General features: G+C 36.2%; 1 protein-coding gene across 2 annotated transcripts in view; it reads right to left on the reverse strand.

Moving 5' to 3' along the window:
• The window catches only part of LOC117406964 (fibroblast growth factor 14), a 214,184-nt gene that overhangs the window by 104,841 nt on the left and 83,100 nt on the right, over positions 1–26,243 (reverse strand). The window lies entirely within an intron of this gene.

The raw sequence follows: 26,243 nt of genomic DNA on the forward strand, positions 1-26,243 counted from the left end.
GTATGCTTTAAAAAACAAGATTCATTAAAAGACTTTGAACTGCTCATTGTGAAATCTAAAACTAAGACAACCAGCAAACAAAGTGTTAAAGCAGTTAAATTATTCAGGGAGGAATACAATTAATTTAATTAGCATAAACTAGCACGAAAATGGCAAGTTTTTGCTTCATAGTAAGACTGAATTATACCTGATAGTTAATTTTATATATTTTTTTAGCTTAATTGGAAACTGTTTACAAAAACTACTGGCTTTGGGTTACAAAAGTTAACTCCAGAATAATCTATCTGCTAGGAACATTTCCCAATCTCTGTAACGTTTGTAGCCTTCAATCGATAATGACAATGTATTGTTGTTAAACATGAAAGTATATTAAATGTGAAAGCTACGTACTCTCCAAACTGTTACCACTTATACCAACATCACCAGACAGATACAAATGCGTTGATTGTGCTCACGCGGCACTGAAGTGGAGGAGTTAACCTTGCTCGGTACACTTTGAAAAGACTTTACAAAAAGGATCCTGCTGCAGGTCTACTGCAGTCCTATCAGCCATCTTCAGCAGCACAGCTGCATTACTCATTTACCTTCAATTCATTAGCTGCATACACTTTGTGGGCTGTAAGCTGAATGCTGCCTTTCTATCCTGACATTTCAATTTAAGAAGCCATTCATATTCAGTAACAAAAACAAAAACCTCAGCAGCATGTTTTGCATTATTTCTTCATTCAATTTTTGGATGAGTGCCACAATAGATCTTTTGCCTTGGAATAAAAATCCATCTGGGACCAGAACATCAAATCTCCATGGAATAAAACCCAATTGTCTAATTCCCTGACTAGTTACAGCCACACCAGAGCTGCGGTCGTTTTCTGCTGCAGCCCAGAAACACAAATAAAAGGCTGCATCGAAGTAAAACATACGCTAAATACTATCAGCAGTTATTACAGCTTATTACAAGAGCTGTAATTCAGTACATCTCTGCATGGTTTTAATGTGCAGTATGCTTCTGCAGCTGCAAAGAACCTGTAAGATCAATGGTTTGCGGATTCATATATCAACAGATGAGTAAGTTTTGTATTTCTTCCTTTGCAATCTTCTCAGAGATGATTATATGTGCACATCCAGCAATGGGCCTGTAGAGAGACAGACTGGGGGCGTTGTTTGAAGCTGTTGACTGTGATTATGCTTTACGACTAGCCTCACAGGCTACCATTGACTCAACAAATCTTGATTGACCAATTGGAAGCCACAAGTCGGAATACGAAGAGCAATCAAAATAGAATACTTTCATATTTGTACAGTGTTTTATGTCATGTCCCCATTAGAACCTAAAATTGAGTTAATTATCTTAAACCTTAAGTCAAGAAAATCTATAGTAGTGTGTACAGTACCTGAAACCAAAAGGAAACAACAACAACAACAACAACAAAATACAGTAAATAAAGTGTATTGGCTTTATTTGTTGATGTCACAACTCAACCTCTTTTTGTTTAGAGTGCTCTGCCTCTTGCATCCCTTATACAAAAAATACTCAATTTTATAAACCTTGCAACATGTATACAGATATTCTGGATTTCAAATGAACAGATTCCAAAAATACTTTTGTATTAAAGTTTCCAGCCAGATAACTAAAATGTTCAAATTAGCTTGAATAAATTTAAAAGAATACATCAATAATACAAATGGATTTATCAACTTACTGAAAAGGAAATCTACATTGAATCAAAACATATTTTTATATTATCTATAAATGCTTCCTAGCTGATGTGCTTTGCAGTTGGTTGTGGTAATTCTTGCTAAAGGTAAAGTGTTGAAAGCTAGAGTCAGGGGTCAGATTTCATAATTAATTCAAAGAACTACAATTCAGGCTGCAGTGGTGTTGAAGTGTATAAATCTGTTTTGACAATCCTGCAATGTCCCCATTTCAATAATTCCTCTCATAAATTTCACTGAGTCACTCCTGAAAACTGTGCGATTCATTTTCAACATCAATGGCTGAGGTGATGAAAACGTAACACATGTCATTTCTGTTGAAACTTTCTACATGGAATGTATAAAACAGTATTGTTTCATGTGAAATGTGATTAAAACAGTGTCTTTCCAGGGAAAAAAAAAATGTTTCCCCTGAGCTTTACCACAATTTTATTTTTTTCAGTTAAAGAAACAAGCTGCATTCTAACCTGTGACCTAATGTCCTATGTGATCATAGAATTTCTGAATATCATATTCAAATGCACAATTTAGCAACCAGATTAGAAACAACAACGGTGGGCAATAGAGGTCCTTCAGACAAAACATTTCATCTTTTTGTATTAATCGATCCCCACAAAATGTTGCTGATGTAAATCAGAGACATAAGCAGTTATTTTCAAAGCTCAGTAACTTGAGCTGAGTAATTCTATGTCAATAAAATTCTGGAATGTAGCCAGCAAACCTAATTTTGGGGCATAATTACTTAAAGAACATTACTTAACAGGGCAAAACAAAACATTAACTGTAATTGAAATACAAAGTAGAGTTACAGTACATCTGTAACACACCAGCACGTCCACAGCACACAATACTACCTGTAACACAAAGCATTCTAAGCAGAATTCCTGCATGAAACATAAAGTCAGTGTTTTTTGTGATCTCTAGAACTCTCGATACATTGTAGAATTCAGTAAGTGAGGCAGCAGCATGATTACAATCTGTTACAATGTTTATTCAAAGGAATGACAGGATAGGTGTGGCCCAGCAAGGAGCTGCACAGGTCAACCCATTGACCCAGTGAAAAAGAGATATACAGTAGCTGCAAGGAGGAAGAGGAGGAAGAGGGAAGAAAGGAAACTTCACAGTAGAAGAATGGAGGTAAGTCCAAGCTTTTGAACGATCGGGGTAAAACAATGAGGGAAGAAGAGGGGCTGTCATCTCGCCTCAAGAATAGCAGCAAGCCTTTACTAAAAACAGAATCATTTCATAACTACATCTGTCCTTTATCTGAACTGATTGGGACAGTCTAGTATTGGCTACTATTATCACCCAGTACGCCTGTTTATACAAACGTGTTTGAATAGAGGTTCTTCTGTCAAGTATAGTATGTATCCTTCTATGTTAATATAACCAGTCATCTGTTTAATAAAATAATCTATTTAATAAAAAATAAATTGTAAGTTGCCCTGGATAAGGGCATCTGCTAAGAAATAAATAGTAATAATATATACACCGTATATCAGTTTCTGAATGATCCGCACTGGTAGATTTTAAATACTGTAGTATAATGTTTTGCAGAAATCAGACACAAGCTGTATGGGAGCTGCACACTAGAATTAAGATAATCACCGTGCCAGATAACAAGCTACTAATTCACATTGCTAATTGAATAATCAGACTGCATCACCCAATAGAATTTTCTTGTTTTTGAAACAGCACAAGCTCTTATTCCATATACAGAAAAGGCAAGAGCTTCAACACATTTATACACAGTAGGACAATATATATATATATATATATATATATATATATATATATATATATATATATATATATATATATAACAACACTAGCCCAATTTAGAAAACATAGAAGACAATTTTAGGGAATTTTGTTAAGGATTGTTTATTAAGCCAATTTTGATACATTTGTCAATAAAAAATAAAAACAGTCCTTAAAACACGGCCCAATGAGCCCTCTGAACTCACAAGACCTTTCTTTATTGTTTTTTGTTTATTGTCAAAATCAATTTTATATCACAAAAAGAAAAGAAATACATCTGCAATGTAATACTTTCCTTGCTCCATAGTACAGTACTGCCTGATTAATAGAATGCCTGTTTACATTACTTCCAGTTTATTGTCACCAGGTTGAAATATCCCAGACAGAGCTTAATGGAAGTCAATGAAACTGAACTCCTGACAGTGCCACACTGTGTATTGTCACACTTGGCTTAACATTTCAAGACATGTTCTGCCTACGGCTCAATTTTTTATAAATCTCTGGCCCCTCCAGAAACCTGCAACAATGATCTTTTAAACATGCCGTATTCTGCAGTACAGACACATTTACGCAAACTGTTTTTGTCAATGGATGTCAAATTGAAACTACTCTGCACATGTATGGGATGGCAATGTGCCAATAATACTAACAGAAACAATAATTTAGCATAGGCAGCATTAAAGGGGTTATACATCTTATTCATCTTGCATTTTTCACCCTATTTATGCAGCTGTAAAAGAAACACATTGTAACACATATGTATTCACATTGGGGGAAAACAATATGTATATATACTTCAATGGCAAGATTCCCCGTACTCTGATTGGCTGAGCTAGATGGATATCATCCCTAGTACATGCCCTTCGAATGTTTGTAACCGCATCACAAAAACAATACCACTCCACCAGTTTTATTTGTAACAAAACGCCATTTTAAGTACTGGATTCTGCCGAGTCGACGCCCAGGGAGCATAAAGTTGTTGTTATGGCAAAAGTGTGGTAGACAGATTACATTTACAATTACAATGCTTAAAATTCAAAGGTAGAGCACAGCACACAGTCACACTAAAGAATCAAGAAGTGCAGTTAAAATATTTAATGACTGTTGCAGTATAAGAACATAAGAACATAAGAATGTTTACAAACAAGAGGAGGCCATCCAGCCCATCTTGCTCGTTTGGTTGTTAGTAGCTTATTGATCCCAGAATCTCATCAAGCAGCTTCTTGAAGGATCCCAGGGTGTCAGTTTCAACAACATGACTGGGGAGCTGGTTCCATACCCTCACAATTCTCTGTGTAAAAAAGTGCCTCCTATTTTCTGTTCTGGATGCCCTTTTATCTAATCTCCATTTGTGACCCCTGGTCCTTGTTTCTTTTTTTCAGGTTGACATTGTCCACTGTTTTGTCATTTCAAAGATTAAAATTTAAAGCTCCAGTGTCCAGTGCAAAACCAAATTATGAAAAACCACATTTGTTGGGGAAAAATTGATAAATAAAAGTCACTACATTAAATATAAATATATATATATATATATATATATATATATATATATATATATATATATATATATATATATATATATATATATATAAAGTACAGTGTCCATGATTCGATGTGTATCAAGAGGACACAATATTATATGTATTATAAAACATGTTATTGCCCTGATGCATTGCTATGTATGATGTGATTTCATATGCGTTTGTAAAAGAGTAAAAACTCAAATGGGAGGGAGAGTAGTATTCATACAAACTTTAAATCCAATCAGTCATGACCCATTTCGTGGATTACAAAGCCAGCTGCGGAAGGTATTGCATTAAACATTTTAACCGGAACAGAAATACATGTAGTTAAAGTTCCCATCAAGATAACAAAAATAGGGCTCTGCGGTACCAGAAAGAGGTAGTTTATTTTTTAAAGAGACCACGCTTATTTTTTTTACCTGTATTTTTAACAGTTTACTTAACAGCTCTCGTCATGGACACACTGGGAGAGACAATAACACGATGGTGCCTTTCATCATGGGCAACGCTAAGGGCACTTAACCCCTGCCCTCTCCTATTACTTAAAAAAAAATCTATAAGCTAAATTACTTTTGGTTTTGTTATAGGAATCCACAGGGAACCCTAAAGAGTCTTTCTATTAGATTAAGGCCATAGGCGCAAGGGAGCTTAAAATGGTTGAAACTAATGTATGTTATAAAAATAAATCTTGAGGACCCAAAACTGGGACACCGATTGAGCAGAAATTAACTGGAAGACTCAAACCTCCATGCTGCTGCTGCTGCTGCCCACGGGAATATATCTGCAAACTGACACAGTGGAAATATCAATCAAATCATCCTATTAGGGCAGCGTACAATAAGCTTTTCTCATTCCTTATACCCAAGACCACACATTAAATTGGGCCAAAAGTACATTTTCTTCAAAGACCCTCATACTGTATTTAAAGTTTCAAAATCTGTTACAAATTGAGAAAGTGATTGTAGCTAACCAAATAATTCCATAAATCCTGCCTGTTTTGCACTTTCATTAGCTACCTACAGTAGGTCTCTAATGTGCAATATCTGGTACCAAACTAGATTAAAGAAAGTCCTCAGTTTCCATGCTAGTCTACTGGCTAACAAATGGATATGCACAAAGGGGAAGATTAAGGGAATTATTTTTTAGCTGCTATCACTTCAATACCACAAAATTGTTTCAGGACTATTTATAAACTAGTCTAGCTGTGTATCTGTGAAAAGAAACAGGAGAAAACACATTGTAAGGTAATTTGCTATCATAATGTTGTATGACCTCAGAGATAAACATTCAATATTCGTGTATGTTGAATGCTATAACAGCCTTTTCCATTGTCTCACTGTGGTTTGACACATATGTTAAAACTACTAGATGAACGCAGTCATCATCCCAGAAAATCTTACAGGAGCTTTACAACCACTAGCACATGGACTTCAAATCAAAATACAGCAATGCTTTCTGAATCTTCTGTGGTGATATTCAACTAAAAAACAAGTCACAGTTGGACTTGCACCTAACACACACACACACACACACACACACACCTGCGTTAGCAAACATGTGAAACCGTATTCAGCAAATCAGTCTCATTTTATGGCAAATCTGGATTGGAATAGGAAGTGGTGGTGTTTGTGCATTTAATCTTGTGCAGTTCGAGTGAGAGAACAGCAAAGCTTTTGTGGAGCTGCTCAGACTGTCTGGTATACACGAAGGGTGACCCTACATTCAACATAATCATTATTAATCTCAAAAAATAGAATTTAGCTTTAAAGTGTTCTATACACAGGATCTGTCATTATGACAAACCTATAAATGTGATTTTGGTTGATTTCTTAAACATGAGGTATATAATTACTGGTATGTGAGGTTTCCAGTCCAACAGGAATCATTTGTAAAACAAGATTTAGTAACGTTAATGATTTTAAAGAAATTAATTTTAAAAAATACAGCGTAGTTTTACTCAAAAGCGTGCAAGACAATGTATTAGTTCTCTGTTAATTTATCAACCTACTTATCAATCTCCCTTGGTTCTAGGAAACAGAGCTTACACAGTTGTTTGTAAAAGGCCTTCATGTTCACTCTGGCATGCTAAGATTTTTTATGGTCAGTATTAACAAATATTGACACGGAGGTCATTATGCCTGTGCAGGGCTTGTCATTATCTGGAGAAGGAGAGCAGGTTGAGGATTTCTGATAATGACTTCTATAATTGGATTTTACACAGGCTTTACTGTAAGTTAGAACATGAATAGAAAGCTGAAAAGGGCTAAAGACTGGCAGTTATTAACCCCTGGGAAGAGGTCTAATTACTTATTTAGGTTTTCAGAAATCCAGGGACTAGAAATGACACACATACTGTGAAATAAACTAAAACTGGGATGAAAAGAAACACTGAATTTACAGTATGACGGACTGTGGCAATGTGCCCCGCCCCTGTGTGCATATTATGTGTTGTATGTTGCGTGCGTGTGTTAATGTTGGTGTATAGATTGATACACGGGATATAAACGGGTCTGTGTTTCACGTGTGATTTAAAAAGGTAGATTTGTATTTAGGCACGAGGAGGGCACAAATCACTTCACGTGCTGGTTAAATGTAATATGTGAGCACGGGGTTGCATAGAATTAATTCACGTGCTGGGATTCAAGTGAATAATTAATTAGTAATTGAATCCCAGCACAATAGTATATATAGAGACACGTAGCATTCAGTCGGGGTTGGGTGTTCGAGAGTGGAGAACGGGTGAGAGAGAAGGAGAACGTAAAGTGAAGTAAAATAATAATCTATAAGTGTTTGTACTCACCGTGTTTGTTTGTCTCTCCGTGCACCGTTTGTTAAGTGTTTAGTACGTTTTGTTTGTCTATTTATTTTGGCGCAAGTGCCGTGTCCTGTTTTGTGTGTTAAAACCTTTTATTTTCTGTGCTGTTTATTAAATGCTGAGCGAAACCATTCGCTCAGCTCCACCAAACCACAAGTCTCTGTCTGTTTATTTCCTGCTTCTGGTCTGACGCCACCCACTCCGGCCGTCTTTGTGACACAGACCCAACAGTAAAAACTGAAATGTAGCATTTACTTCCTCTAACAAGTGAAGTTGTTAATTCTATAGTCCTAATTCTATTCTATAGTCCAGAACTAGTGATAAAATACATGCAAATATTAAGGCCGAATAATAGGGCCTGAACCTGAATGTTCACTCAGCTTCAAAATAAATATTGCTTTCAGAATATTCATATAACAGCAGGAAAACTCTGCATAAGCAATGCATAACTTTGATCCCACTAACAAAAGTGCACACTTTTAAACAATTCCTGTGCTCCCCTAAGCTGTTTTTAGCCCCAGTTTAGAATTCCTAGTTATGTTCCCTCACTGCATCTTATGATCCCACCAGGCAAGCCTCTAGCCAGCCCTGCAGTCCACTCAAATTTACCAGATGCATGATTTTAGGGGCCTCTGCAGTGCTGTGATTTTACCTCTGCAACCATGGAAGTGGAATACCCCAAGTCAGATCCCCAGGTAAGACAAGCAATTGGACACAGTCAGGATGGGAACATAAGAAAGTTTCAGCTCATCCAGTCCCTAGTAGCTGTTTGATCTCAGAACTTTGTCAAGTTGGGTCTTAAAGGATCCAAGTGATTTTGCATCAACATGACTAAGAATCCCATTCCATGCACTCACCACTCTCTGTGAAGAAGTGTCTCCTTCCTTTTGCCCTAAGTCTCTCCACTTAATTTCCAACTGTGTCCTCTGGTTCTGGTATCAATGATGTGTTTAAAGTAATGGTTTGGGTTAACTATGTCAACTCCTTTCAAGATTTTAAAGACTTCAATCACGTCCCTCCTGGTTCTTCTTTATCCAGGGCTAAATAGATTTCTTCATTGCTTAGTCCTGGTATGTGTTGTGGTGTTCAGAACTGGACACTGTATTCCAAGTGCTGTCTCAACATTGCGTTGTAACCTGCGTTGACCTGACTATATGACACCCTACACACCACATGGTTGTGCCCTTACCAGGTAAGCCACTCTGGGAGTCATTTATCAGTGCTTTTATTACAGCGTTACTTAGTCAAACAGTGTTGAAAAAAAAACAACAACTGTAACTGCTTCAAAGTAGTCGTCATCATGACACTAGATTTGGCTCTTTATTTGGATTTTATTACAACATAAACCACAGCTGGCTCCGTGCTGATTCCTTATGTTTTTCCATGGGTACTTCTGTGTCGCAAGGGGGTGTCATCACTAAACAATCTTCTTGATTTCACAAAGGTGTTAATAAAGCATTATCAGTATCATTAGGTGGTGTTTCTAAATTTAGAGTTTCCATCCACACATTTGTTCAGATGCAACCTGAAGCTCCCTATGCTTCCGTGTATAGTGTGTTTGCTGTGGGGTGGGTTTATTTTGATCTTATTTATGGTGTTGAGGCACCAGGTGGTGTGTGATTTAAAGAGAAAAAAAAACATCATAAGATATACCTTTACTTACCTCAAGCCACAATCATGAGTTATTTTTGTTAATCAATTTCCACACATTAGTATATTAAATGAGAACATCATTTTTATCCAGCATAAGTGTATTCGATTACAGTTGGTGTTTTCTGGTAAAACCTGACTGTAGCCTTTGTCTGTAAATCATTAGTTTGCATCCCTGATCTGTTCAATATGCCCTAAAGGCTCCTAACTGACCTGATATGTCACAGTCACATGACAGCATGTTCGCTTTTGGCAAAAATAAGGTCAACTAGTTAACTTGGCTACAGATATTTTGGGCAGCAGTATTACTTCACCCTCAAAACAAATCAATTGGCACATTATACCCTGTCCTCTATTAATAAACAAGTAAACTCTGAACTGAGGTGAAGTCAATGGAATGGAATCCAGTGGCACTTAGATACTCCACACAATCTCAAAGTATGCTCAAAGCCAAGTAAAGGCAGATTTAGACAGATATACAAAGAACTCAATATGGTAGCCACAGAACCTAGAAGAATGACTGCAAACATCATACCATATTAAGAGAAATGTACAGATGCAATTAAAATGACATTTGAAGTACTGAACACATTTCTCCTAATTATCAATTAAAGCTTTCAGAAGCAAGCTTTCACACCCCTTGAAGCTTGTTTACCACTACAGGCACTATATGTCACTCCATATATGCCTTTACAGTACAATCTCCTGCTATTACTGGTGCTTGCAAGAATAAGACATTCAAAAAGGGTAATACCCTTTTTCCATCACTGTCACGTGTCACTCTTAGAAGTTTACAAGGGAAAGCAGCAGTCGGTTCATGATTGCAGTAGCTTCTGTCTTTTTTTGAGATGCTAAAGCAGAAATTTGGAAGAGACCAAATTAGTATGAAAAGTTATATAGTATTATAGCAATACAGTAAGATTGACACTTAATAAATGTAGCAAAATGTGGAAAATAAGGCAAAAGATGTTTGAAATTGAACTGCAAGAAATAACAACCGTGAGGTTGTGTCAATAAGTCAATAGTGACAAAAAACATTTTGTATTCTCTGTTACAAATAAGTATAATTATTGCACTACTCTTTGTTATTGACTAAAGGAATACAATTCAAAATAAGTATATGATCTGTATATAGTTCCACTGTAGTTAACAGTACGAAAGTGTGAGCATCAGGTAGGTTCTGTATAGTGCACTTAATGTACCTGTATTTGGAAGTGCACTGTATACAGTAGGTGTAGTTTTTGTTAATCGCTGTAGAAAATGAATTCATGGTCTTTTTTTACAGTCTGGCCTGGATATCAGATTAGCTGCCACTAATTCTAAGTGACACATTAATGAAGAATGGGAATGACAGAATGTGACCACCATCTGACTAGGAGCATGTCATCTTTCTGCCTAACTGCAGTCACACTAAATGTGTTACAGTAAATACATGAGCCTAGCTCCTCTTCCACCCGTGCTTCATTATGATCTTTTGCTTCTGGCTGCAAATTTAGAAAGTGTATTCCAATGAAAAAAAAATCCCTCCAGCAAAATACTATTCATGCACCAACCACAAGATGATTGTATTTTGTTGTAGTCTGAAAGAATGCTGGTTAAATTATTAATCACCTTTGACGAAATATTGACAAACCTTGCCACATCTTTCAAAACAGCACTACATTATACTGCAAGCCAAGCACTTGCAACTGTGCCCTTACTGGACTGAGAATGCATAATACCTCCTTCAGCTGGTTGAAAACTTGGGAATACATTCTGAACATCCCCAGCTATACTACAACTACCGTGACTGCATTTTTTATTTTACAGTATCTATTTTGAATGCTCTGTGAATGTTCACTGATACGTGTATACAGGAATAAGCATTTACAAACTGCCCTATGCAGGTACAAAAAAAAATGCAAACGTGTTATAAATTGTGAATAACTACACTTATTGGTAGATGCACTAAAGTGTCGCGTCTGTTGCAATCATTGCAAACCACATGCAAACCAGTTGGAAGTGTAGCGTGCAATGTACTAAACAAATGCGACGCTGTTAGCATCATTTTAATGAATGCTTTACAGCTGCAGTTCTTAGTTGCGCTTTACCCTTAAATGAATATGTAATTCTGGGCGTTCCTGCAGAAATTCACAAAAACAGGGTGGAGACAAGTGAGGGATCAAAAATATTGTAATGAGATGTACTAATGCTGCAAGCAATTGCAATACTTACAATTGCATCAATTTGTTAAGAACTTTTGAAAGCATGTTTCAAACAGTCGCAATTGTTGCTGGCATTTCCCAGTCCACTTTTTCTCGTGTGTTGCCAGTTGTGCTCAATGTATTTTTGAGATGAACACCCAAGTACCTAATTTTCACTAGTCAGTATGTACTTATAAGCCTTGAAAACAAATATCTGTGACATTTCTGGTTTTCCCCATCGTGTTGGGAGCAATAGACTGCACACATGTGCCACTAACCCCGCCAGCTCATTCTGAGCATCTGTATAGGACCATGATCTATTGTGTGTTAATTGTCTAGGCTACTAAGTAGACCAATTTAAAAATAATAATAATTAAAATAAAATAAAAAACCCTAAAATAATTTAATTTTAATTTAAAATAATTTTTTATTTGCATTGTACAATGCAGCAGCACGATTTATTTTGTGTTACCAGTAGGCTACAAAAAAAGTGTGCTACTGTACTGTATAGGTCTACTGTACAGATTTATATTTTACATAATGTAATGTGTAGCGTACCCAAAACACATTAGTGTTATTTTAGCGCAATGATTTATATTTAAAATACATCGAGAACTGTAAATGTATGTGTGTGTGATTTTATTGTATTGTTTTTAAACACAACACCTCCTTATGTCGGTCAAACATGTCCAGTTTAGCGAGGGGTCACTGTATGATTATGAAAAGCTTTTTGGGGGTGAAGGTGAGGGCCCCACTATAGAATCTAATGGGATTAAACTGTCTTTCATTTTTTATATACCGTATTACTTTGAATTAATGCCACCCTCGAATTAATAACATTTATAAAGCATAGTATTATTAATAAAGGCCGCCCTCGTTTAAGGGCCGCAGTGATTTTGATCAATTTAAAATAAACACTGCAGCGCCAAATTGAAGTAATACGGTATATAACAGTATTGAAATAGGTAAAATGAAGATGGAAAAAAATGTATTGTACAGATGATGTTTACATTTAACAAACATTTTGATTCTTGCACCCTTGCATGTATAGGCGTTATCCTTCGGCACCCTCTACTACAGCAAACCACAACTCAACTGCCGCTATTTTATTTAAAAAAATGTCGCACAACTCTCGCTAGAGAACTCGCTAAGATGACGCAAATAATATTTAAATTTGTATATTGCGGCTCTTTTCATTAACATATTTTTTCTCAAGACATATGACAAAATGTGCACTTTGCGAATTGTCGTAACGAAAATGCAAATTGCGGTATGTCTGCGCTGCGACTGGCCCATCTTAGTACATATACCCCTTAGTCTCTTGCAAACCAAATAGTTACTTAACTAAAAAATGAGATGGTGTCAGTTCTGTAGGCATATAATGTAGACCAACACAGGGGTTACATTGTAACTGTCGTGTAAATGAATTTATTAGACTATACTGTACTGTAAATGTTCTCTTTCATTCTTTTCAGTTCATTGTAATTTAGTGCTTTTTCACTAGTCTAAAACTCATTTTGAAGGACTTGATGGTTCTTTTTGTTTTGTTTAATTGTTTGTTTGTTTGTTTGATTGTCTGTTTCAAAGACTGTTGCAACACTTAAACTGAAAACCAGACAAGAATTAAAACCCCCAGAGACTATAATCTCATAATTACAAGATAAATTGTGCCCTGGAAACATATGGCAATGGAACACAGAGTGGGTGGCCACCCAAGTGTTGCTCAGAAGCAAGATCATTCTTAATTTAATGTACCAGCTATTGCCCAGAAATATATATATATATATATATATATATATATATATATATATATATATATATATATATATATATATATATACACCTAGTGTATTGTGTCGGGAAATCTGCATTTATTTTACCTAATTCTCAGCTTTTTTACTATAACGACATTGATCTTATTTTTTGTTTAAGTATATTATGTTGATACTCTTCTGTTCACTCATATATCTCTAGGGAGAGCCTGGCTCCAAGATCCATTGACTTATAAATCACGTAACAATTCTTGCTGATGCCGATTCGGTTGTGCTGTTGGAGCGCTTCATTATTCCCTAAGCTCCATCTACCCAGGGACCACACTGTTCTATATATCAACCCTCAGTCAGTAATGCTAAGACCAAAGACACTGGGGCAGCAGTGTGGAGTAGTGGTTAGGGCTCTGGACTCTTGACTGGAGGGTCATGGGTTCAATCCCAGATGGGGACACTGCTGTTGTACCCTTGAGCAAGGTACTTTACCTAGATTGCTCCAGTAAAAAACCCAACTGTATAAATGGGTAATTGTATGTAAAAAAATAATGTGATATTTGTATAATGTATAATGTGGTATCTTGTAACAATTGTAAGTCGCCCTGGGTAAGGGTGTCTGCTAAGAAATAAATAATAATAATAATAATAATATTTTCAACTATTAAACCAATGGCTTTCAGTATTGATAAATGTCCAGGCGGATTTGATGTAAATTTAGTAAACATAATTCTATTACTGTACAATATGCTACGCACAAGCCAATTAAATGACTTATCAACTAAAGAGCCTTTATAACCATTTTATTAGTGTTACCCTTGATTCACATGGGGGGGGGGGAGGGTTGGTGAGGATTTAAATGTTTCTATATTGGCATATGAGAAATAAGGCAAACATCCCTATGAATAAAATATTGATGACTAAAGGGCAGCAGTGTGGAGTAGTGGTTAGGGCTCTGGACTCTTGACCGGAGGGTTGTGGGTTCAATCCCCAGTGGGGGGACACTGCTGTTGTACCCTTGAGCAAGGTACTTTACCTAGATTGCTCCAGTAAAAACCCAACTGTATAAATGGGTAATTGTATGTAAAAATAATGTGAAATAATGTATAATGTGATATGTTGTAACAATTGTAAGTCGCCCTGGATAAGGGCGTCTGCTAAGAAATAAATAATAATAATAATAATAATAATAACTAAAGAAAAGTGTACATTCGCCAAAGGGTAAATATAGTTGTTGCTCTGGTTTTCCATGTTAGTGCTCTTAATGTAGAGCACCTACATTAAGTAGAAAGACTTAGTGGAAGAAAGGTTGAAGTGGTATTGCAAGTGAGTACTTATTGAGAGAAGATGAATATGATGGAATTCCAGGAATATATCAGGATTTTCATTTTATTTTTTTTATCAACAAACCGCCCTGACAACCATGGACCAGAAGATGATATCAGAAAGGAAAGACATCAAGCAAGTACTCACTCAAATAAGGCAAGTGAGAAGAAGTAGAAGAAGACAGTGGATCCCATCTGGAGTGTAGAGGACAGGTAAACAGGTAGAAGACAGGTGAAGAAGCTGTACAAAGTACAGCTAACAAGACAATAGGCTGTGATCAAGTAATATTAGGTTATTGCTTCCATGTGAATGTATTTGCTTTTTCGTAGCTGCTTGAAGGTACTGATAGGGTCCTTCATAATGTACCTCCATTAAAACCGCTCCCTTTTGGTAATTTATTTAACTTTTAGCCTTCAGAAACTACAAAGGTTTTTACCTCAACAATGCTTTTCTTTTACTGTTTAAATTTAGCAACACCGTATGTTGTTTTATCACGTTTTATCTCCACTAGCTGAGTAATACAGAAATACAGCCTTTTTTTAATAACACTTAAACCCTTCTCAGCCAATCAACAAATGGATTCGCAAATCCTCCACTATGTGTTATTTTGACAATTGTGCACTGAAAAAAAGCACCTGAAAAAAAATACAAATAAATCTACTTCAGAAGCACCATAGAGTCTCTAACATTTCTTTGTGCGCTTGTGTGCGTTTCAACACACAACCAATACTTATTCATCTGCACTTTTATTTACATGAGCCAGCCAGTACCACAGAAAATAAAACATTACTTTACTGCTAGAAGTCTTTAACAAAGGCTAATTTGTGATCTATGAACCTGCACAGACATAAGCCTTCAATGTCTGAAAGCTTTGATGGCAACATAATAAAATATTAAACTGCAGCCAGCAGCTGAATGCAATGCTAATTGATGCCAGCTTGTTCTCCCCTATCTGATTTTTATTTTCAAAATGAAACATTTAAATTCCGTTTTCCTGTCCTCAGATCTCTCTCGAATTCCACAGTTGCTGTCTTTCTCTGCGTTGCTTCACACAAATTGCCTACAATGAGATTCAAGTTTGAGAGGATTGTCTGTCTCCATGCTGTCAGTGAAGAAGAGTCAATGTCTGACTCTCCTACATAAAAGCTTTGAAGGTTTATTCCAGCAGCAGTTTGTAAAAGTACTGTATTTAACATATTAGAAAGAAATGTTCTACCGTCTTTCTGAATACATACAATCCATACAAATATGTTGGTTTTATTATGATTATTAGCAATTAAACACATTACGTTTTGTTTTAATTTTAATGTCGAGGCATGACAAAGTAACAATAAACAATTACACATGTAAAGTGACATCATCACACAGATTCTATGGGTGGAACCACTGAAATCTGAATTGATCTAAAAAAAAAGCACAAAAAGTGAAAGATTGTAACATGACAAAAACATATTGACAGGTAATATCCATGTACATACTCACTGCAGTACATTTGATGGGCTATATTATGCAGAAAGGTACAAAATTTATTGATTTATGTAGTATAAAATGCTTAAAATTGTACATAAAATGTATTATTATTATTATTTGTATTTCATTTTGCTCTGAACTATAGTTCCAGCCGCATGGTTATTGTTCTGGGCCATCTGCTCTGTATCTCAATGAGAAACAGGCTGATGTGTGTCTGTTTGTTACAAATTCCAATAATTGTCTCCAAGCTAAATACGAATACAGTAGCCCATATAAAAAAAGCACCTTCACCATAACTTATTAACTAACCTGCATGAATTATGGTGATGTCAGGGAAATGCCTACAACTTTTTGTATGATTATTATTATTATTATTATTATTATTATTATTATTATTATTATTATTATTATTATTATTATTATTATACTCCTAATGCCAACATCCATTAAAACAGCTGTTGTTCCGGACATATCTGTCCTCCCACACAATAAGGAGTATCCTACACATATCTACAATTGTACACAAAAATATGTATGGGTTTGTTCACTGTTACATTAAACCTAAAAATAACAGCTGCTCTGTTAAAAAAATATATATATATATTTTTCTATATGGAAACAAGACCTGAGGAAGCAATATCGCTGTACCCTACAGCCACCTCTAAGTATACTGCATAAAATACTGTACTGACTATTGCCTGAATTACACATGTTAGATCTTTTCCTTTTAGCTCACATTGTATAGCCATACAAATGGGAGATTTAACTTAAATGAAGAGGCAGTTTAACACATCTAAATAAGGAAAGTGGAAAATCTAGGTCTGAATTTTAACAAGCCATACATTATATTACACATAAAATCTAGCGAAAGGCAAGGGCTATTTGCTTCAGCAATAATATATATATATATATATTATTATATATTATATATATATATATTATTCCATTAATCCCCTACTGAATGTGTGAAAATGTACTAATAGGGTCAAGAAGATGAATATGATGGAATTCCAGGAATATATCAGGATTTTTATTTTATTTTTTTTTATCAACAAACCGCCCTGACAACCATGGACCAGAAGATGATATCAGAAAGGAAAGACATCAAGCAAGTCAGATAACTGGGGGTGCTCCATTTAAACTGTTAATGTGTGCCGGTTCACAACCCAGCCTCTGTCTGGTTACATACAGATGTAACTTGATGTTGTTTGCTTTATCATGTTATTGTGTGATAACTGCTGTGTAATTGAGTTATTGCCTTCTGGCTTCTTTGTCTCCCAAGACTCTCCTTGAAAACAACATGTCCCATCTCCAGAAGCTGCTACAAAGGTGGATGAAAATTAGAATTTATATAATTAAAACACTTCATTAGCAAGACCCTACTCCATCTTACCAAAGACGATCGATTAAATAAAAGATCAAAATAAAATATCTGCTTAAAACTTTTAAACAACAAAAAACGGGCTCCCGAGTGGCGCATCCAGTAAAGGCGCTCCTCGCAGGATGTGCCCTATAGCCTGGAGATCGCTGGTTCGAATCCAGGCTATGTCACAGCTGACCGTGACCGAGAGTTCCTAGGGGGCGGCGCACAATTGGGTGAGCGCTGCCCAGGTAGGGAGGGCTTAGGTCGGCAGGGGAATCCACGGCTCACCGCGCATCAGCGACCCCTGTGGCCGATAGGGCGCCTGTGGCTCTGCAGCGGAGCCGCCAGATCTGTGTTGTCCTCCGGCACTATAGGTCTGGTAGCATTGCTGTGGATCTGCAGTGCGAAAAATTATGGCTTGGAAGGAGCACGTTTCGGAGGACGCGTGTTTCAGCCTCCGTTTCCTGAGTCGGCGGGGGGGTTGCGAGCGGTGAGCCGGGGATACAGATAATAATTGGGCATGCTAAATTGGGTTGAAAACCGGTGTAAAAATAATTGGCAACGACTAAATTTAAAAAAAAAAAAAAAAAAAAACAACAAAAAACACCCCGGTGTGTCTTAAAACCTATAAACACATTATTTATGCCAGTGGAAGAAACAGTCGCATAAACTGATTTTAAAAACTGTGGGCACAATCCTAGCATTAGAAAATAAACATATGGAACGGTTACCAGGGAGCAAGTATTAATTAGGGTAACGAGACAACAAGCTGCTCTACTGTAGAATGAGAGGTTACAAGGAGAAGGTGGAGATGAGGGGGATAAATTAAATAGGGGCAGGCTTGTTAACCCAGATTTTGATCAAGATTTCCTATTGCTCTCAAAACTCTGCATAGGGGCATTAGAAAAAAAAAATTCAGCTGAAAATTTCTCAGAGATTTAGTTTAAATTACATGGTTGAGATCACCTTGTGCCGGTCTTTTATAATGTCTTTCCCTGGCCCTTTCCTTTGAAGCCACTCGTTTCAAGAGATCAGTGGCTCAGCCAACGAAAAACAGTTGAACATATCCTTGAAATTCCCCCTGCAAGAACACAGAAATTAATTTTTTACTTGTACACTTAAAAAAAAAAGACAATACTGCCAGAACAAACATGAGTTCTTAGTGGTTGAATATTCTTGTATAAATGTACACAAAATATTTGGATATTCTTTAATTTTTAGGTAGCAGCCTGTGACAGGGTACTCCGCGTCCTGTCCATATTATGATTTGTATTTTTATGTATTATGTTTGGCAGGACGAGTGAGGTGCCGTCCGCCATTGTTTGGTGTTGTTTTAAATACCTCTCATGAGAATGCGTGACTGTCGGTAATTAATTATTGAATTAGCTGATAGTCACGCAGACTTATTAAATTTATGCAGACTATGGCCAAGGTGTTAATAAGATAATTAATAGCCAGTTAATCCCTCAGCCATAATATAATTAATAGCCAGTTAATCCCTCAGCCATAATATAAAAGACCTGCAGCTTTGCAGGAAGTGGAGAACGGGAGTCAGAGAGAGAGGAGGTAAAACAATAATTAAAAGAAAACAATTGCTACTTGTGCTGGAACAACCAGCATGATACTTGTTAACATTATTGTTTGTTTGTTTGTTTGTTTGTTTGTTTGTTTTGGCCCTCGTGCCTTTTGCTCTGTGTAGTTGTGTTTTTGTGAATTCATTTCCCAGTCTGATGTCATCCACCAGCCATCCTGTTCACACACTCAAACAGAAGTATAATCTGTACCATGTTACTGTAAAAAAATCTAGTGGGAGTAAATCGATTTATTTCAGACATCATTTATGCAATAGTTTCCTTTGCATGATACCTTTCTGATACCTTTCTGATACAGTCCTATTCATAAATTCTGTTGTATGTACTGTAGCGGAGTGTCCGGCCCCTTTGTATATTATTATTATTATTATTATTATTATTATTATTATTATTATTATTATTATTATTAATGAAATTTATAATTAAAGTTCGGGAGGAGGGTCAGACACCAATCTCCGCGTCACCAAGTTGAATCATTCAATTTACACATTAGCTAATTAAATTGTTAGCACTATAAATACCCTCTTCACTTATCTCTCAGTTGCGTTTTGATTTCATCGTAACCCACCACCTCCCCATCTCCACCTTTCTTAATAACAATTTTTATGTTTTATCAATGGGGGTCTCAGCCTCGTCCAGTCGGCCAGGCAGCGAACCCTCAAACCAAGTTAGGTTTGATGCCAAATGAATGTGTATATACAGCATACTTTTCTGTAAAATCGCATACTCTGCATTCTCTACAATAAATATTTGTACTAAAACATTTTGTGATTGGTGTTTGTCCCGAACTACTGAATTATTATTATTATTATTATTAATGTATATTTATGACGATGAAAAGCCAATGTATTATTTGTGTTTTATTATTGTGTGGCTGGATGAGCAAGAGCCGTTATTGTTTATATTTTTAATACCTTGTGGGAATGCGTGACTGATCAGCTACTAAGTATATAATTATATTATTATTATCATTATTATTATTATTATTATTTATTTCTTAGCAGACGCCCTTATCCAGGGCGACTTACAATTGTTACAAGACATCACATTATTTTTACATACAATTACCCATTTATACAGTTGGGTTTTTACTGGAGCAATCTAGGTAAAGTACCTTGCTCAAGGGTACAGCAGCAGTGTCCCCTACCAGGGATTGAACCCACAACCCTCCGGTCAAGAGTCCAGAGCCCTAACCACTACGCCACACTGCTATATGACAGTCACGCATCCATACTAAACTTGTGCAAAAGGTAACCGAGGGATAATACAATAATTGATAGCTAGTTGATCCCTCGGTCACCAGTATAAAAGAGCCGCAGTTTGGCTGCTCGAGGAAGAGTGTTCGTAAGTGGAGAACGAGAGTGGAGACAGGAGGTAAAAGATCATTTAAAGAAAGATAACAATTGCTACGTAGGCTAGTTTTGCAAACAGCATACCACTTGTTGCTGTTTTTGTTTGTTTGTTTGGCCAACGTGCCTTGTGCTTTAAAAGTGCTTTGTTTTGTATAAGTATTTCTTTTTTGTTATTTAATAAAACACTGAGCGCCATAGCATCTGTTTGCCTCACCACTCCTTGTTTTGGTTTCATTTCCCTGGTCTGATGTCACCCTGCAGCCATCCTATTCACAGCACTAATACGAACATGGACATCTTTGCCACTGTATGCATTTCAAACAGTGTCTATTCCAATATTCAAATATGTGTCCCAGCACTAAGAAAAGAGTAAAGAAAGACACAAACTGAATTGAGAAACACGAGGTACAGTGCATATGCAACAGTGGCTCTTTAGCTGACTCTCCATAATGGGTATAATAAGACCTCAGAAAGTATTATATATACACTCACATGTTTGGCAGGTAATGAATTTATCAGTACTGCTTTTAATAATTTTTTAGAGATTTTTTAGAGAGTGTTTGTAAGATTATGCTGTATAATGTCTTCCTTTGTTGAAAAGCTGCCCTGCTTTCTACCTCACTGGCCTTCCAACCTAAATTTAGCCAACATGCCTGTTGGTCCACCAAAGCTCTTTTACTGTTCAGAAAGTTTAGAGCTGAGCACAGGCTGTAGTTTTATATTTTTGGTTACATATTCATTTAAAACTGGTTTCGTCCTTACTTAGTATACTTATTTAGTATACTTATTTTATTATTTATTTTATTTGGATACGTACACATTCAAAATGGGCATGAATTTTGCACAAACTGGGACCATCGTATACCTTATTCACTCTACATAAATAATCAGCAACACCTAGTGTTGAAAGGTTATTAGAGAAGCAGACTGGTCCACTTATAACAAAAAATAAATAAATGAATAAACAATTTTTCCTAATGAATTGTATTCCACTATTTAGCACACTACAAGAAGAACAGTTTATGTACATGGCATCTGTCTATTTCAGGACAGAATTAATACACATGTACAAGTAGACTCTGAATAATCCAAGCTTTTGTGAGATCCCAAACAGCAGAGTTAGCAAAATTATTCCTTTCAAGAATCTGTGACGTTTCTGCATTGTTGAACAACAACCATCCAAGCAGTCCTATCTAAATGTCAAATATCTTAATGAACCATGCAAGATGTGATGACTAAGATGAATAGGTCTCAATTAACATCAACAGATCATTTTACAATATATTGCATATAAGAAATATTAGGAATTATAAAAGCCATTTGGTCCATTTTAATTAGCCTACATCACTACCCCCTGCGGTGACATCCAATTGCTCCCTGAATGACCTTGCATATTGAGTCTCACAACCAAGTAAACCAACTGAAATGGACTGAAATTAACCAAAGTACTGGGCTGCCCTGAACATGTTTCAATAATCCAGTCCATTGCTTCTCTGCAGGGTTTCCTTCCACTTTTTCCCATTAAAACACACTTATTCCTAAAAATGTCACACAGTTAAAACCTGGCTATCCTTCAAAATCATCGTTTCTGGCTCTTTTTGCATGGTCATTCGTTGCTGGTTGCTGGTCTTCTGTTCTGTGAGGACAAAGGCACACATCTCAAAATGCGGATTCAGAAAGTACAGAAAAAGTTAAACGAAAAACTGCTGGCCTTCTCCGTGTGCAGCTTCTGTTGTGGTGGACAAAGCTGGTTTGCAAATGTGAGAGGGTTAAAGGCCTTAGGGAGTTACCATGAAGGTGATATGGCACCAAAGATATTTCAGTTGTTATACTTCACTCCACAATATACTGTATATGTTTCATAAGCTGGACCGATATAGCTGGCAGTGTATCCTTAAATCATCACAGGAAGCATTTATCAAAAAGCTTAAAGTGGCATTTAAAATAGATTTGATATTTTAAACTAAAAATACACACATTCTCATCGCCTTAATTGCAGTTTCCCTAAAAACAGTAACTCCCCCGTGTGGATAAGAAAGTCTGTCATTTCTGGCAATCATGCTTTGTTGATGAAAACCAAGTTCTACAATGATTTAGTTTAGTTTTCAGGAATAAGTAGTGAAGATCTTTTTGAAAACACAGGGTTTAGTTTCTGTTACCTTTTTAGTATCTTCCATCAGCCTCGTTTTGTTTAGCTTGACATTTATTTTAAGCTTTGTTTCTTTCACTGGCTCTTCCTTTCTTGTAAGCAGTCGACACACCACTTGTTCTTTGTTTTGTAAAACAGAACCTTTAAACAAAGCATAATCATCAAATAGCAGCACCAGGATAATGGCCTGACCAAAACATGAACTGGAAACTAAAAGAGAGACACGTAAGTGGGGAAAGGGTTCTCAAAAATACAAAAATAAACAGCACTGAGGGCTATGGCTGTGTTTCAGTGCAACTCTGTACAACATAAGTGTCTGAGAAAGGAACAGTACTTCACAAACCTGTGTAAGATAACATGGCAGTTAATAATAGATTTAGAAAGAGCAAAACTCTTGAAGTAAATCAATTAACAGACTTTTTTTTTCACTTGGAATGAAGGTGCCAAGTGTTTCTCAGAATCAAATGCAATCCTAAATCTATTTTTAAGTGCGGATATATGTGCATTTATCTTTGTATTAACACATTACAAGGTGTGTCCCATTCGATATATATACTGTATATATGAAGTAGTTATTAGGAAGTACATATTCATGTTGTTCCATGTGTGAATATCTGTTGATAAAAATGTGGGACAAAATAAGCTATTCATGTATGTGCACGTCTGGAGACGGGGACTGCATTCTTTTTTGTCTGGTGCGTTTGTTTTGAACCTTTAAAAAAACATCCAACTGACATGGTTGTTGTTTATAAATGCCATTCCTAACCATGTCAGGACTCACTGAGCAGGTGTATATCATGGTGTAAAAAGGTGCAAACTGTTAAATGGAACTTTGTTTCCTCAGCTTAGCAAGAGTTGTATTTCAACAGAAACAACAGCCTTTTTAAACTGTATAACCTTATACATAATAGTTATTTTTTTCCCATTCAAATAGTAGACATTTGTCATTGTACAGCATATATATATTGTGCATGACATTCAATGAAGACACTTTCACAATAATGAATAGTTGAGCTTCATGTCTAACCTACTTGTTGGTCTGCTTTTAAAATGTGACTGACAGAATTCTACATTCTCTTAACGGTACATCTGTTTCTATTTCAATTCTACTATACAGTCAGCACTCACATATCTAACCCTATTAAATTTTGACTTCAGTGATGGTTAAACACGTGTGACACATATCTGGTTATTTCATTTTGGCCCGTTTTTTTCGTCAGGTGAAACTGCAGGAAGCGCTGTGTAACTGCACAATATAAGACAGACATTAGACATTGGCATTAGAGAGAATTTTTTTTAAAAAAAAATTAATTTTAAACGCGGGCTGTGACGGATATTCAGATAAATTGTAACATTGACTTTGTCTCAGGAAACTGGTGACGGAGTCAGAAATCGCATGTGACGGGTAAGTGCTTTAATTTGGTACAACTCGGGGCCATAAAGGTGTTCTTTTAAGCGAAGTTCCAGTTCCTTTAGGTGGAGTATTTACAATGGGAAAATTCTGTTTCACCACAAGGGTGTTCTCTTCGGCGAAGTGTTCTCTCAGGAGGTGTTCCCATACGCGGAGACTACTGTATTGATATAACCATATACAATTGATATAACCATATACAATGTTTTTACGATGCAAATCCGTTTAATGAAGTAGATCATGCAATTCACACTCATGTTACATGTTAATTAAAATCAATTCATTAGTTTAGAGGTGAGTTAAAAAATCTGTCTTAAAGTGATGTGGAATTATGGGGCCAGGTGGCAACATTGGGGTATCAGTCTTCCCAGCTAAAGATCACTGACTTAGAACCTTTACCAAAGCAGAACTTCTGTCAAAATGTACCTCCAAATAGTGTTAAACCCCCTCGCTATCATAGTTCTGGGGATATTTTTTGGATTCAATGTATCTAAATAAAAGGTGAATTCTCACTAGTTGTTAATAAAATAGCATATTTCAATGGCAAAACAAATACAAGTTATTCACTATGTACAAAGCATTTTACAGAGATAGCCTAGATAGCAAGAATGATAATGATTAGCTGAATTAAACATATTGTTATTTTATCCTTCTCAGTTGACACTTTAGGTCACAACAGTTGTAAGTACATCATGTCTCCAAGACTAATAGACGGGGCAAATCAGATAAGCATTTCAGAAACGTGATGCGATCTATTACCCACAACATGCAGAAACAGCCTCTAGCGGCCTCCTGTGCCAGGCCACTAAGTGCTTATCAATTAAAGCTACTGTCCAAAAGGGAATAGAACTGTACTATGATTTTGTTTTGACTTTGTCCTGGATCGGTGCCATAAATATCAAGTGTCTTGGCAAGGAGAAAAAGATGAGTGCTTTATTAAGCAGGTTTAATGTATGTATGAAGCAGATATGATTTAAGGTTCTCAGGGACCCTATCTATCATCATCTGACTCAGGTGTGGCAGGGAGGATTATCACAGGCACAGAATAAAGTAAACCAGCCTGGAGAGTGTCTTTTGAAACATTAAGCAGAACATCTATATCTATGATAGTAGCATCTACATTTGCCTAATATCTAATTTCTTACCCATTTAATGTCCTATTATATCTGATGTCAATAATAATAATAATAATAATAATAATAATAATAATAATAATATAAAAATGTATGGAATAATGTAGATACTGTCTGTGGTTTATATGATAAGCAGAGAAAGTGGTGTAAGTGATCCAACAGGGGGGGTGGGGGGTCGGGGGGGCACAGAATTTCCTGTAAGGAAATTAGTGTGTTGTACATAATTAGGCCCCTGGTTACAATGCACGCTCCAAACATCGGAACAGAAGAGACTTAGTGACAGTAATTCATAAAGTAGAGCTATGTGCTCCACACAGAGCACAAGGATCCACGTTCACTGTAAGCCAAAGGAATTACAAGCTTAGAAACAAACTGTTGTCAATGGAATAAGCAGTAAAAATAATATTACACGCACTAACAGTATACATTAACAGTGTGTGCTGAGAACAAACATCAGGAAAACAAACAACCAGAAGGGGGGGAAAAAAACAACTTAAAGTTGCAGTGTGCTGCAATCCTGTTCAATTTAACACTAAATACAATTCTCAATTTCACATGCTCCTGCTGCTGCAGCAGTAGTAGTGACCAAAACATGGTGTTTTTTTTTTTATAATAACATTATACAGTAATTGAATTGTATTACTGATCTTTGAACTGATTTTTTTTTTCAGGTTTCAAGGCATTAGCCTTCGTACAGCAGCAAATATGTAAAAGATTGCCACATGCTTTAAACAGTAAAAGTCGTAGCAACGTTAAAAAGTCTACATTATTAATGTACACCACCTACATAGGTAATATATCTAACATTTAGTTGTTGATAATGTGCAGAAGGTGGTCACTGTAAACATATCATCTTGTCACGTGTGCAGATGATTGATGCTTCAGATAAATACATAATTCAGTGATGGATCTACAGCACGTAGTTATTACCTGACACAGGAAACACAATAAACCACCCAGGGAAAGGGATATGATGATGCTTTGGGACTGTCATTAATACACTAAAGGAAGCAGGCAGCATTGGTTACATCTGCTTACA

This window comes from Acipenser ruthenus, chromosome 8 (assembly GCF_902713425.1).
Source record: "Acipenser ruthenus chromosome 8, fAciRut3.2 maternal haplotype, whole genome shotgun sequence".
NCBI lineage: Eukaryota > Metazoa > Chordata > Actinopteri > Acipenseriformes > Acipenseridae > Acipenser > Acipenser ruthenus.